Source organism: Pan troglodytes, chromosome 8 (genome assembly GCF_028858775.2).
Source record: "Pan troglodytes isolate AG18354 chromosome 8, NHGRI_mPanTro3-v2.0_pri, whole genome shotgun sequence".
In the NCBI taxonomy this organism is placed as follows: domain Eukaryota; kingdom Metazoa; phylum Chordata; class Mammalia; order Primates; family Hominidae; genus Pan; species Pan troglodytes.
In genome coordinates, this window is record NC_072406.2 from 100,202,696 (window position 1) to 100,213,629 (window position 10,934).

The window sequence follows — 10,934 nt, forward strand, 5'->3', positions numbered from 1 at the left end:
TGCTCTGTGCCTTTCTTCTTGTTACAGTCAATGAGTGATTTTACTCATTTCAAAGACCAATCTCTTCATATTGAATTATATCTCTTCTAGTGGTTTAAAACCTTTTTAATGCAATCATTTTCTCTAATTAGCAATTCTTTTCTTTATACTTGCTCATTCTTATTACCATACAAGCTCAAGTACTTCTACCACATAAACTCCCAAATCCTTAATACACCATACAAAACCTTCCATCATCTGGCTGCTCTTATCTTTCCATTTTCATCTCCCTGTGTCCTACTTTCCAGTTTCCATACTATTTGTCAAATGATTCTTCTGCTACGTGTGTCTAGGCCTTTGGTAACATTCAGTGCACAAAAAGCATGAAAATATGACCATAATCAGGAGGAAACCAATAATCCATTCACGATAATGCCCAGCAAACTAGGAATAGAGAGGAACTTCCTCAACTTGATAAAGAACATCTACACAAAACCTGCTACTAACATCACACTTGATGGTGAGAAACCAGATGCTTTTCTGCTAAGATCAGAAACAAGGCAAGGATGAACTCTTTCACCACTGCTTTTAAATATCATCTGGAAGTCCTCGCTAATGAAATAAGAAAAAAGGAAATGAAAGATGTGTAGACTGGGAAGGAAGACACGAAACTGTTTTTGTTTGTAGATGACATGATTGTCTATGTAGAAAATCTGAAAGAATCATTAACAACAATGATAACCTTCTGGAACTAATAAGTGATTTTAAGAAGGTTGCAGGACGCAAGGTTAACATACAAAGTCAATTGCTTTCCTATATACCACCAATAAACAAGTGGAATTTGAAATTAAAAACACAATACCATTTACATTAGCACCCCTGCAAAATAAAATACTCAAATGTAAATCTAACAAAATATGAACAAGATCTATGTGAAGAAAACTATAAAACTTTTATGAAATAAATCAAAGAACTACAAAAATGAAGAGATATTCCATGATCATGGATAAAAAGTCTCAATATTGTCAAGATGCTAGTTATCCTCAACTTGATACACAGATTCAATGCAATCCAAATCAAAATCTCAGCAAGTTAATTTGTGGATATTGACAAAATGATTCTAAAGTTTATATGAAGAGGCAAAAAATCCAGAATAACAAACACAATGTTAAAGGAAGAGAACAAAGTTGGAAGACTGACACTACCTAACTTCGAGATTTACTGTAAATGTACAGTAATCAAGACTGTGGTATTGGTGAGAGAACAGACAAAATAGACCAATGGAACAGAATAGAGAGCCCAGAAATAGCCCCACATAAATATAATCAACTAATTTTTGACAAAGGAGCAAAGACAATGCAATGGAGAAAGAACAATCTGTTCAATAAATGGTGCTGGAACAACTGGACGTCCACATACAAAAAAAAAATCTAGACATAGGCCTTATATCCTTCACAAAAATTAACTCAAAATGAATCATAGACTTAAATGTAAAATGCAAAGCTATAAAACTCCTAAGATAAAACAGAGAAAAAAAACTAGGCTGGGTGAGGTGGCTCACACCTGTAATCCCAACACTTTGGGAGGCTGAAGCGGGCAGATTACTTGAGGTCTGGAGTTCAAGACCAGCCTGGCCAACATGGTGAAACCCTGTCTCTACCAAAAATACAAAAATTAGCTGGGCATGGTGGCATGCACCTGTAGTCCCAGCTACTCAGGAGGCTGAAGCAGGAGAATCACTTGAACCCGGGACGGGGAGGTTGCAGTGAGCTGAGATAGAACCACCACAGTCCAGCCTGGGTGACAGAGTCAGACTCTGTCTCAAAAAAAAAAAAAAAAAAAAAAAAAAAATTCTTGGTGACCTTGGGTACGACGATGACTTTTTAGATACAACACCAAAGGTATACTCCATGAAAGAAATAATAAGCTGGAATTTATTATGTTAAAAGCTTCCGATATGTTTTTATATCTTCACATAAACACATAAACAGTCAAAAGAATGAAAAACAGTCAAAGAATGAAAAAACGAAGCCACAGAGTGGAGTAAAATATTTGTAAAAGACATACCTGATAAAGGACTATTTCCAAAATATATAAAGAACTACTAAGTTTCAACAATTAAAAAAGAACAACACAATTAAAAATGGGCAAAATATCTAAACAGACACTTCATCAAAGAAGATATACAAATGGCAAATAGGCATATGAAAGGATACTCAGCAGCATATGTTATTGGTAAACTGCAAATTAAAACGAGATACCACTATAACCTATTAAAATGGCAAAAATAAATATCCAATGCTGGTGAGCATGTGGGGCAAAAGGAATTCTCATTCATTGCTGTTGGGAATGCAAAATGGTACATGTACATTGAAAGACAGTTTGGAAGTTTCTTATAAAACTAAACACACTGTTATCATAACCATATAATCCAGAAATTGTGCTCCTTGGTATTTACCAAAATCAGTTGCAAACTTATGTCCACACAAAACATACACATGACCCAAATGAGTTGCAAACCTACGTCAACACAAAAGCCCGCTCATGAGTCTTTACAGCAGGTTTATTCATAATTGTGAAAATTTGGAAGCAACCAGGATGTCCTTCAGTGGGTGAATGGATAAATAAACTGGGATGCATCTAGAAAATAGAGTATTATTCAGTGCTAACAAGGAATAAGCTATCAACTCAGGAAAAGACATGGAAGAACATTAGATGCATATGACTGAGTGAAAGAAGCCAATCCAAAAAGACTACATACTGTATTACTCCAACTATATGACATTTTGAAAAAGGCAAAACTATGGAGACAGCTTAAAGATCAGTGGTTGCCAGGGATTAGGGGCGAGGAAAGGATGAATCGGTACAGCACAGAGGATTTTCAGGGCAGTAAAATTATTCAGTATAACACTATAATGGTAGATACATCATTACACATTTGTCCAAACCCACAGCATATATAACACCAAGAGGGAATCCTGACATAAACTAAAGACTTCGGGTCATAAGGACGTGCCAGTGTTAGTTTGTTGAGTGTAACACATTTATGACTGTGGTGTAGGCTGTTGATAGTAGTGGAGACTATGTGTTTGTGGGAGCAGGGCTATATTAATGCTTTCTGTTCAATTTTGCCGTGAATCCAAAAACTACTCTAAAAAATAAAGTCAATTATTGAAAAAAAAATCAACCAATAAAAAGACACAGAAATAACAGAGATAATATTTTAAAGAATATTACATAGTTATTATAAATCTTATATGTTAAAGGATGTAAAACAAAACATCAAAATAATGAAGAGAAAAATGGAACAGATAAAAATACAAATAGAAGTTACAGAGCTAAAAAATAAAATATCTGAAATAAAAGTACTGAATGAGGTTGAGGTCAAGAGCAATGTAGACACTGCAGATGAAAGATTAGGAAACTCAAGGGCATGGAAACAGGTGTTATCTAAAATACAGCAGAGTGGGAAAAGACTGAAAATAAAAATGACTAGAGCTTCAGTGAGTTGTGGGACAAAATTATATAATCTAATCTACAGGATTGTTTTCACAAAAGGAGAAGAGTAGGGAGAACTGAAATAAATATTCAAGGAAGTAATAGCCATAAAAGTTTCAAATGTGATAAAAATTATAAGCCCATAGATTCAAGAATAAACATAAAGAAAACCACATCAAGGTATATCACAATCAAATTGTTGAGAATCAGTGATGAAGAGAAAAACCTTAAAAAGAAGGTGGGTGGGGTGGGGGAAAGGCACCATCTTCATCTGTTTTATGATGTTATAGCTGAATACCTGAGATGGGGTATAATTTATAAAGAACAGAAATTTATTTCCTACAATTCTAGAGGCTTCCCAGCCTCTAGACCTCTTGGACTTCCCAAGGAAAAGGTGGTGGCAGGTTTGGTGTCTGGTGAGGGCCTGGTCTCTGCTTCCAAGATGTTTTCTTGAATGCTGCATCCTATAGAGGGGAGGAACTCTGTTTCTCACATGGCAGAGTTGCTTAAGAGAGAGAACCCAGCTGGGCGCAGTGGCTCACCCCTGTAATCCCAACACTTTGGGAGGCCGAGGCAGGTGGATCACCTGAGGTCAGGAGTTTGAGACCAGCCTGACCAATATGGTGAAACCCCGTCTCTACTAAAAAAAAATACAAAAATTAGCCAGGCATAGAGGTGTGTGCCTGTAGTCCCGGCTACTCAGGAGGCTGAGACAGGAGAATCACTTGAACCAGCAAGGTGAAGGTTGCAGTGAACTGACATTGCACCACTGCACTCCAGCCTCGGTGACAGAGCGAGACTCTGTCTCAAAAAAAAAAAAAAAAGGGGGGAGAGAGAACCCATTTCCAGAACCCCTTTTATTAAGGCATTAAACCCACTCATGAGATCTCTCAAAGGCCCCACTCATCAATACCATTACATTGGCAATTAAATTTCAACACGAATTTTGAAGGGGACCAACACTCAAAGCATAGCAGATATCTTATAGAGAAACAAAGATAAGAAGAGCAGTTTTCTTGTTGTAAACCATGTAGGCTACATGACAGTGGCATGATATCATTTTAGAGCTAAAGGAAAAAAGGTCAACCTAGCAATCTAAATCCAGGGAAAATATCTGTCAAAAATGAGGGGAAATGAAGACTATTTCAGAATAAAGGAAACTAAAAAATCAATTGCCAGAAAACTTGAAGAAGGAAAATGATATCATATTTGGATCTACACAAAGAAGTAAAGAACACCAGACATAGTAAGATTGTAAGTAAATATAAAATAAAATTTCTCTTATTTTTTAGCCATCTCAAACGTAATTGTATTAGTCAAGATTTTCCAAAGAAACAGACCCAGCTGCATGTGGATCGATGGAGAGATAGATATAAATTTGTTTTAAGGAATTGACTCACAAACTTGTGGAAATTTGGTAAGTCCAAAATCTGCAGGGTAGGCTGGAAGACTAGAGGCTCAAGAAAGAGTGACAATTTTAGTCCAAAGGTAGAAGCTGTAATCCCAGGAGAGCCAGTGGTATAGTTCTAGTCCAAGTTTGAAGTCCTGAGAACAAGGAGGGCTGATGACATAAGTTCTAGTTCAAGGGCAGGAGATCATTGTCCCAGCTTAAAAACAGTCAGGCAGAGAGTGGATTCTCCCTTACCACTAACCATCCTTCCTTGATTCTATTCAGACTCCAGTGAATTGGATGAGGTGCATCCGCATTGAGGAGGTCAATCTGTTTTACTCAGTCTACCTATTCAAATGTTAATCTCTTGCAGAAACACCCCCAAAGACCATGCAGAATAATGTTTAATTAAACATCTGGACCCCCCATGGCCCAGTCAAGTTGAGACACAACATTATTACAGGCAGTTTGCTGGCAGAATTCCTTCTTGCTCAGGAGAAGTCAGTCTTTGTTCTATTAAGGTCTTCATCTGATTGGATGAGGCACATCCACGTTATGGTAGGTAATCTGATTACTCAAAGTCCACTGACTTAAATGTTCATCTCATCCAAAAAACACCTTCAGAGAAACACATCTAGAACAATGTTTGACCAAATATCTGGGCACTGTGGCCCAGTCAAGTTGACATGTAAAATTAGCCATCGCAATAATTGACTATTTAAAATAATAACAATGTACCATAAAATTTATAACATATGTAAAATTGAAATTTGTAATTTAAAATTGGTAAATATGAAGCATGACAAGCAATAGAAGGAAATAGAAGTATACTGTGGTAAGGTCTTTACACTATACTTGAGGTGGTATAAAATTACTTGTAGGTAGACTATGATTTGTTAAAGATGTATATTATAAATCCCAGGGCAACAACATCAAAACTAAAACAAAAAGGTGTAGCTGAATGCCAGGCATGGTAGCTCATGCCTATAATCCCAGCACTTTTGGAGGCCAAGGTGGGAAGATCAGTTGAGCCCAGGAGCTTGAGACCAGCCTGGGCAACATAGCGGGACCCTGTCTCAACAAAAAATACAAAAATTAGCCGGCCATGGTGGCATGCACCTGTAGTCCCAGCTATTCAGGAGGCTGAGGTGGGAGGATCACCTGAGCCCTAGGAGGTTGAGGCTGCAGTGAGCTGAGATTGCATCACTGTACTCCAGCCTGGGTGATAGAGTGAGACCTCATCTCAGAAAAAAAAAAAATGTGTAGCCATTAGTGAAGATAAATGCTATCATAAAAAACAAATACTCAATCCAAAAGAAAGCAAGGATGGGGGAAAGGGAATAAAGAACACATGGAACAAATAGGAAATAGCAATAAGATAGATTTAAATTTAACCATATCAATAATTCATTATGTGTAAATGGTCTTAATACTCCAATTTAAAGGCAGAGATTGTTAGATTGGATAAAGAGAAAAACTATACTCAACTATGTGCTATAATGCAACTAATATTTCATATAAAGACACAGGTTAAAAATTAAAACAATGGGAAAATATATACTATGCAACTACTTATCAAAAGAAATCTGGAGTGGCTTTATTAATATCAGAGAAGATAAACTTAAGAACAAGGAACATTGCAAGTATTAAAGAAGGGCATTTTCTAATGATAAAGGGGTCAAGTCAACAAGAAGCCACAGCTATTTTAATTGTGGGTGCAGCTGATAACAGGGCTTTAAATATATTAAACAAAAGCTAAAGACCTGAAAGTACACATAGAAAACACTACAGTTATAGTTGGAGATTGTATTTGTAAATATAAAGTTAACTAAAATTAGGCAAAATTAATTTAATTTTCATTTATTTTGAATGTGTATTTCATTCATGGTTTAAAATCAGAAGGATATCTAGTGAAAGTCTTAACTACACTGTCACACATTTCTTAGCCAGTTCTCATTGAAAACAACCACTGTGACCATTTTTAAAATATTGCCTTAAGATATTTTAAGTATATGTAAAAAATTTTATTCTTTTTCTTTGCTTTCTTTTTTTGACAGAGTCTCACTCTTGCCCAGGCTGGAGTGCAGTGGCGCGATCTCGATTCACTGCATCCTTCGCCTCACAGGTTCAAATGATTCTTGTGTCTCGGCCTCCTGAGTAGCTGGGATTACAGGCACGTGCAACCACACCCAGCTAATTTTTGTATTTTCAGTAGAGATGGGGTTTCACCATGTTGGCCAGGCTGGTCTTGAACTCCTGACCTCAAGTGATCTGCCCGCCTCGGCCTCCCAAAGTTCTGGGATTACAGGTGTAAGCCACTGCACCCGGCCCTCTTTTTTTTCTTTTTTAAAATTCAAATGGTAGCACACTATTCACATTTCAGAACTCCATTTTATTTTACCACTTATTAATGTTTTGATTCCATGACTGGTACATAAAACTCTAAGTAAGTTTTAGGGCTTGTCACTTTCTGCATAGCTCTGAATTCTTCTTTTGTATGCAATTGTGCATGCTATGGTTTGAAATTTTTAAACACGTTTCAGTGCCCCAGGGAGAGTGTGTTCATTTTTTTTAATTGAGATGTAATTCACACACTGTAACATTCACCTTTTTAAAGTGTACACTCGTGGTTTTTTGCTATACTCAGAAAGTGGTGCAGTCACCACCCCTTTCTTTTCCAAAGCATTTTCATCACTGTATCCATTAGCAATCATTCTCCATTTCCCTTTCCCCTATACTCTGAAACCAGTAATCTACTTTATGTCTCTACAGATTTGTTTTCTCTGGACATTTCATACAAATGGAGTCATATGATAATAGCCTTTTGTGTCTAGCTTCTTCACTTAGTATAATATTTTCAAGTTTCATCTATGTTGAATAACTTCATTCCTTTTTGTGGCTAAATATTTCATTTTGTGACTATATCATATTTTGTTTGTATTAAAATTTTAAACATCCTTCTTAACAATATACATCCTTGTATAATTCGATCAATACAGGACCAGGTGGCACTATCTAGTATACATTACAATAGAAGCCCCCTTAGGTTGTGAATTTGAAAAGGCCTATTTTCAATATATTACAATTTGATACTTTTTATAGGGATATTTAGACATGAGTTAAGCACACTTAGGAGAATCAAGAAACCTTGCCACAGGTTTCTGGGAAAGATGGCAGTTTACATATAAGTTTCTGAAGCTTTTCTCAGAACTGGAAATGGCCAAGAGACTTTCAAAAAAACAAAATGCTCCCAACTAATTTGTTTTGAAACCAGGGAATGTTGCCAACCACATTCCACAAAATTCAAAGAATTTCTATTAGTTATGGTGCAATGAACCCGGACTGAAGAGACAGAGAAAGGAAATCCTGGAAACCTAACTGGAACCCCTTAATTTAGAGAGAGGCTGAGGCAGAGTGGGAGATGTGGCTGTAAGAGCATAGTTTATACTGGGCCGGGCGCGGTGGCTCTCGCCTCTAATCCCAGCACTTTGGGAGGCCAAGGCGGGCAGATCACGAGGTCAAGAGATCGAGACCATCCTGGCCAACCAACATGGTGAAACCCCGTCTCTACTAAAAATACAAACATTAGCTAGGCGTAGTGGCGCACGTCTGTAGTCCCAGCTACTCGGGAGGCTGAGGCTGGAGAATCGCTTGAACCCGGGAGGCGGAGGTTGCAGTGAGCCGAGATCGCCCCACTGTACTCCAGCCTGGGCGACAGAGCGAGATTCTGTCTCAAAACAAAACAAAACAGCAAAACAAAAAAGAGTACAGCTTATAGTAACAAACAGTAAATTGAGTATTTTCTTTGATTCGTCTTCTCAGTAACTTAGGGCTTCACTTCAAGGAAAAGAAGGACTTTCCCAAACAGAACTATCAGTGCTCACTTTCCCACCAAGAGAAAGGGAATCTATATCAAATGGTGGGTGTACCAAGAGCGACTATCAAACCAAAGAGCAATGGACATGGGAATCTACCTTCCTATGAGACAGGGTGAAATATAGAAGTCAAATAATAAAGATTATTTCCTCTTCCTCACCTGATCCCAGGCAGGCCTGGCCTCAGCTCTCTCCAATATTCTTTAGATTTCTTTTAGAACAGTTATGAGAAGACCATACATCATCAGCCCTCCAAATGGATCTAAGAGGCGATTTTTAAGTGGTGCCTAGGATTAATAAGGAGGCTCAGGAGAATACATACACACTATTTAGGGTAAGTATTCCAGTCCTGTGTTTACCTCCATATTTCTAAATAATATGTCAATACTCTCTTTGCTTTTTAACTTTAGAGATTATATTGGCTTCTCATTTTGGTAGTTGCTGTTTAGCACACATACCTCCCAACCCCCAACTCTTATCCCTTTTTAATCCTCTGGAATAGTTATATCACTGTTTCTACTTAAATGACTATTAAATATTTTTATTAATGGACTAAATTAATACTGCTGTCAGCTTGGCCAAGCAGTGCACTGATTGTTTCTTTTTCTTATTCAACTTTCTGTTTTTCCTGTACATAGTAATTGCCTGATTTATTTTCATTTGTTCATTTCCTTGTACCTTGCAGCCTTTGCTAATTTTTCTTCCTTCTTTCAGTATGATGTCTGACATGGTCAAATCTGGCAGGAATCTATCCATTTCATTTATTTTTCTGAAGACCATCCTGTGATCTTCACTGATTACCCTCTAGGCCTGCTATCCAGCTGTCATTCTGGGACTTTCCTTTGCTTTTCTCCTGTGTTAGCTTCCCTATTTCCTGCCTACTGTATCCTCTTTCTTAGCTTAATCCCTATTTTCAGTGATGCTTGTAATTCTGGAGCTTCCTGAGAAAAGGTGCAGAGGAAGTTAATTTTGGGGGTGACTTTGCATGCCTGAAAATATGTTTTTTTTTTTCTCATTCCTGTAATCCCAGCACTTTGGGAGGCCAAGGTGGGCGGATCACCTGAGGTCAGGAGTTCAAGACCAGCATGGCCAACATGGCGAAACCCCATCTCTACTAAAAATACAAAAATTAGCTGGTGCTAATTACAGGCGAGCACCTGTAATCCCAGTTACTAGGAAGGCTGAGGCATGAGAATCGCTTGGTCCTGGGAGGTGGAGGTTGCAGTGAGCCAAGATCACGCCACTGCAGTGTAGCCTGGGTGAAAGAGACTCTGTATAAAAAAAAAAAAAAGATGTTTTTTTCTATTCTTATACCTATTTAAGAGTTTTAGTTAGGTACTGACTTGCAAGTGGCAGCTCATTTACTCATTTACCCTCAGAATTTAGAATACGTGTTCAATTTATCTTCTCTAAGTATATTTAGAAAATACTTAAATCGCAAATATTAGGTACCAGACACTGTTCTGCGCGCTTATAAATATGAACCTACCTTATCCTCATAACAACACTATCATTACTCACAGAGTATAGAGTCAGGATTCAAACCCAGCAGCCAGGTTTCCAACCTTTCCCCTATGCTGCCACCTCTGATATAGCTGTTGTAAAGCCAAATACCATTTGGATTTCTGTCATTTCTATGGGACCTGTTTTTCTGTCTGGAAGCTTTTAGGATCTTCTTTTCATTTTTGATGTTCTAAAATTTTATGATAATGTGTCCTAGGGATCTTTTAATATTCATTGTGTGTAATTGTGGATCCTTTTAATTTATAGTTTTATGTCTTTTAATTCTGGGAATTAAGTGTGTGTATATATAATAATTTCCCTCCCATTATTTTCTCTGTTCTTCTTCCTTTCTGGAACTCATCTTCTGGATTGATCCTGTTTTTTTCATCAGAGCTGCTGGCATTCATTACCACTCAGATGTGCCTACTAACATAGGCTTCATCAGAGGCTGGACTGATAATTTGATTGCAAAAAGCTTTCTCTTTTTTTTCTAAATTCTGGGAGGAAGTTTTCTGTATTATTATTAACAAGTCCTTAATTTCAAAGAAAAGTGAGGGATTTTCTTGGTTTGTATCTTCCAATTGCTCTATTGATTTTTAAAAAGTCATTGCAGCTGTATTTTTATTTCCAAGATCTCTTTCTTGTTCTCTGAATTTTTCTGTCTTTTTTTTTCTTTTTCTTTCTTTCTT

The 10,934-nt window shown here is 37.3% G+C and overlaps 1 non-coding gene across 1 annotated transcript; it reads right to left on the minus strand.

The window, feature by feature from the left end:
* Positions 1-10,623: 10,623 nt before the first annotated feature.
* Positions 10,624-10,701, minus strand: LOC112204674 (small nucleolar RNA SNORD74). Its single transcript, XR_002938343.1, has one exon. It is a non-coding gene; the product is annotated as a small nucleolar RNA SNORD74 (small nucleolar RNA).
* Between the last annotated feature and the right edge of the window lie 233 nt (positions 10,702-10,934).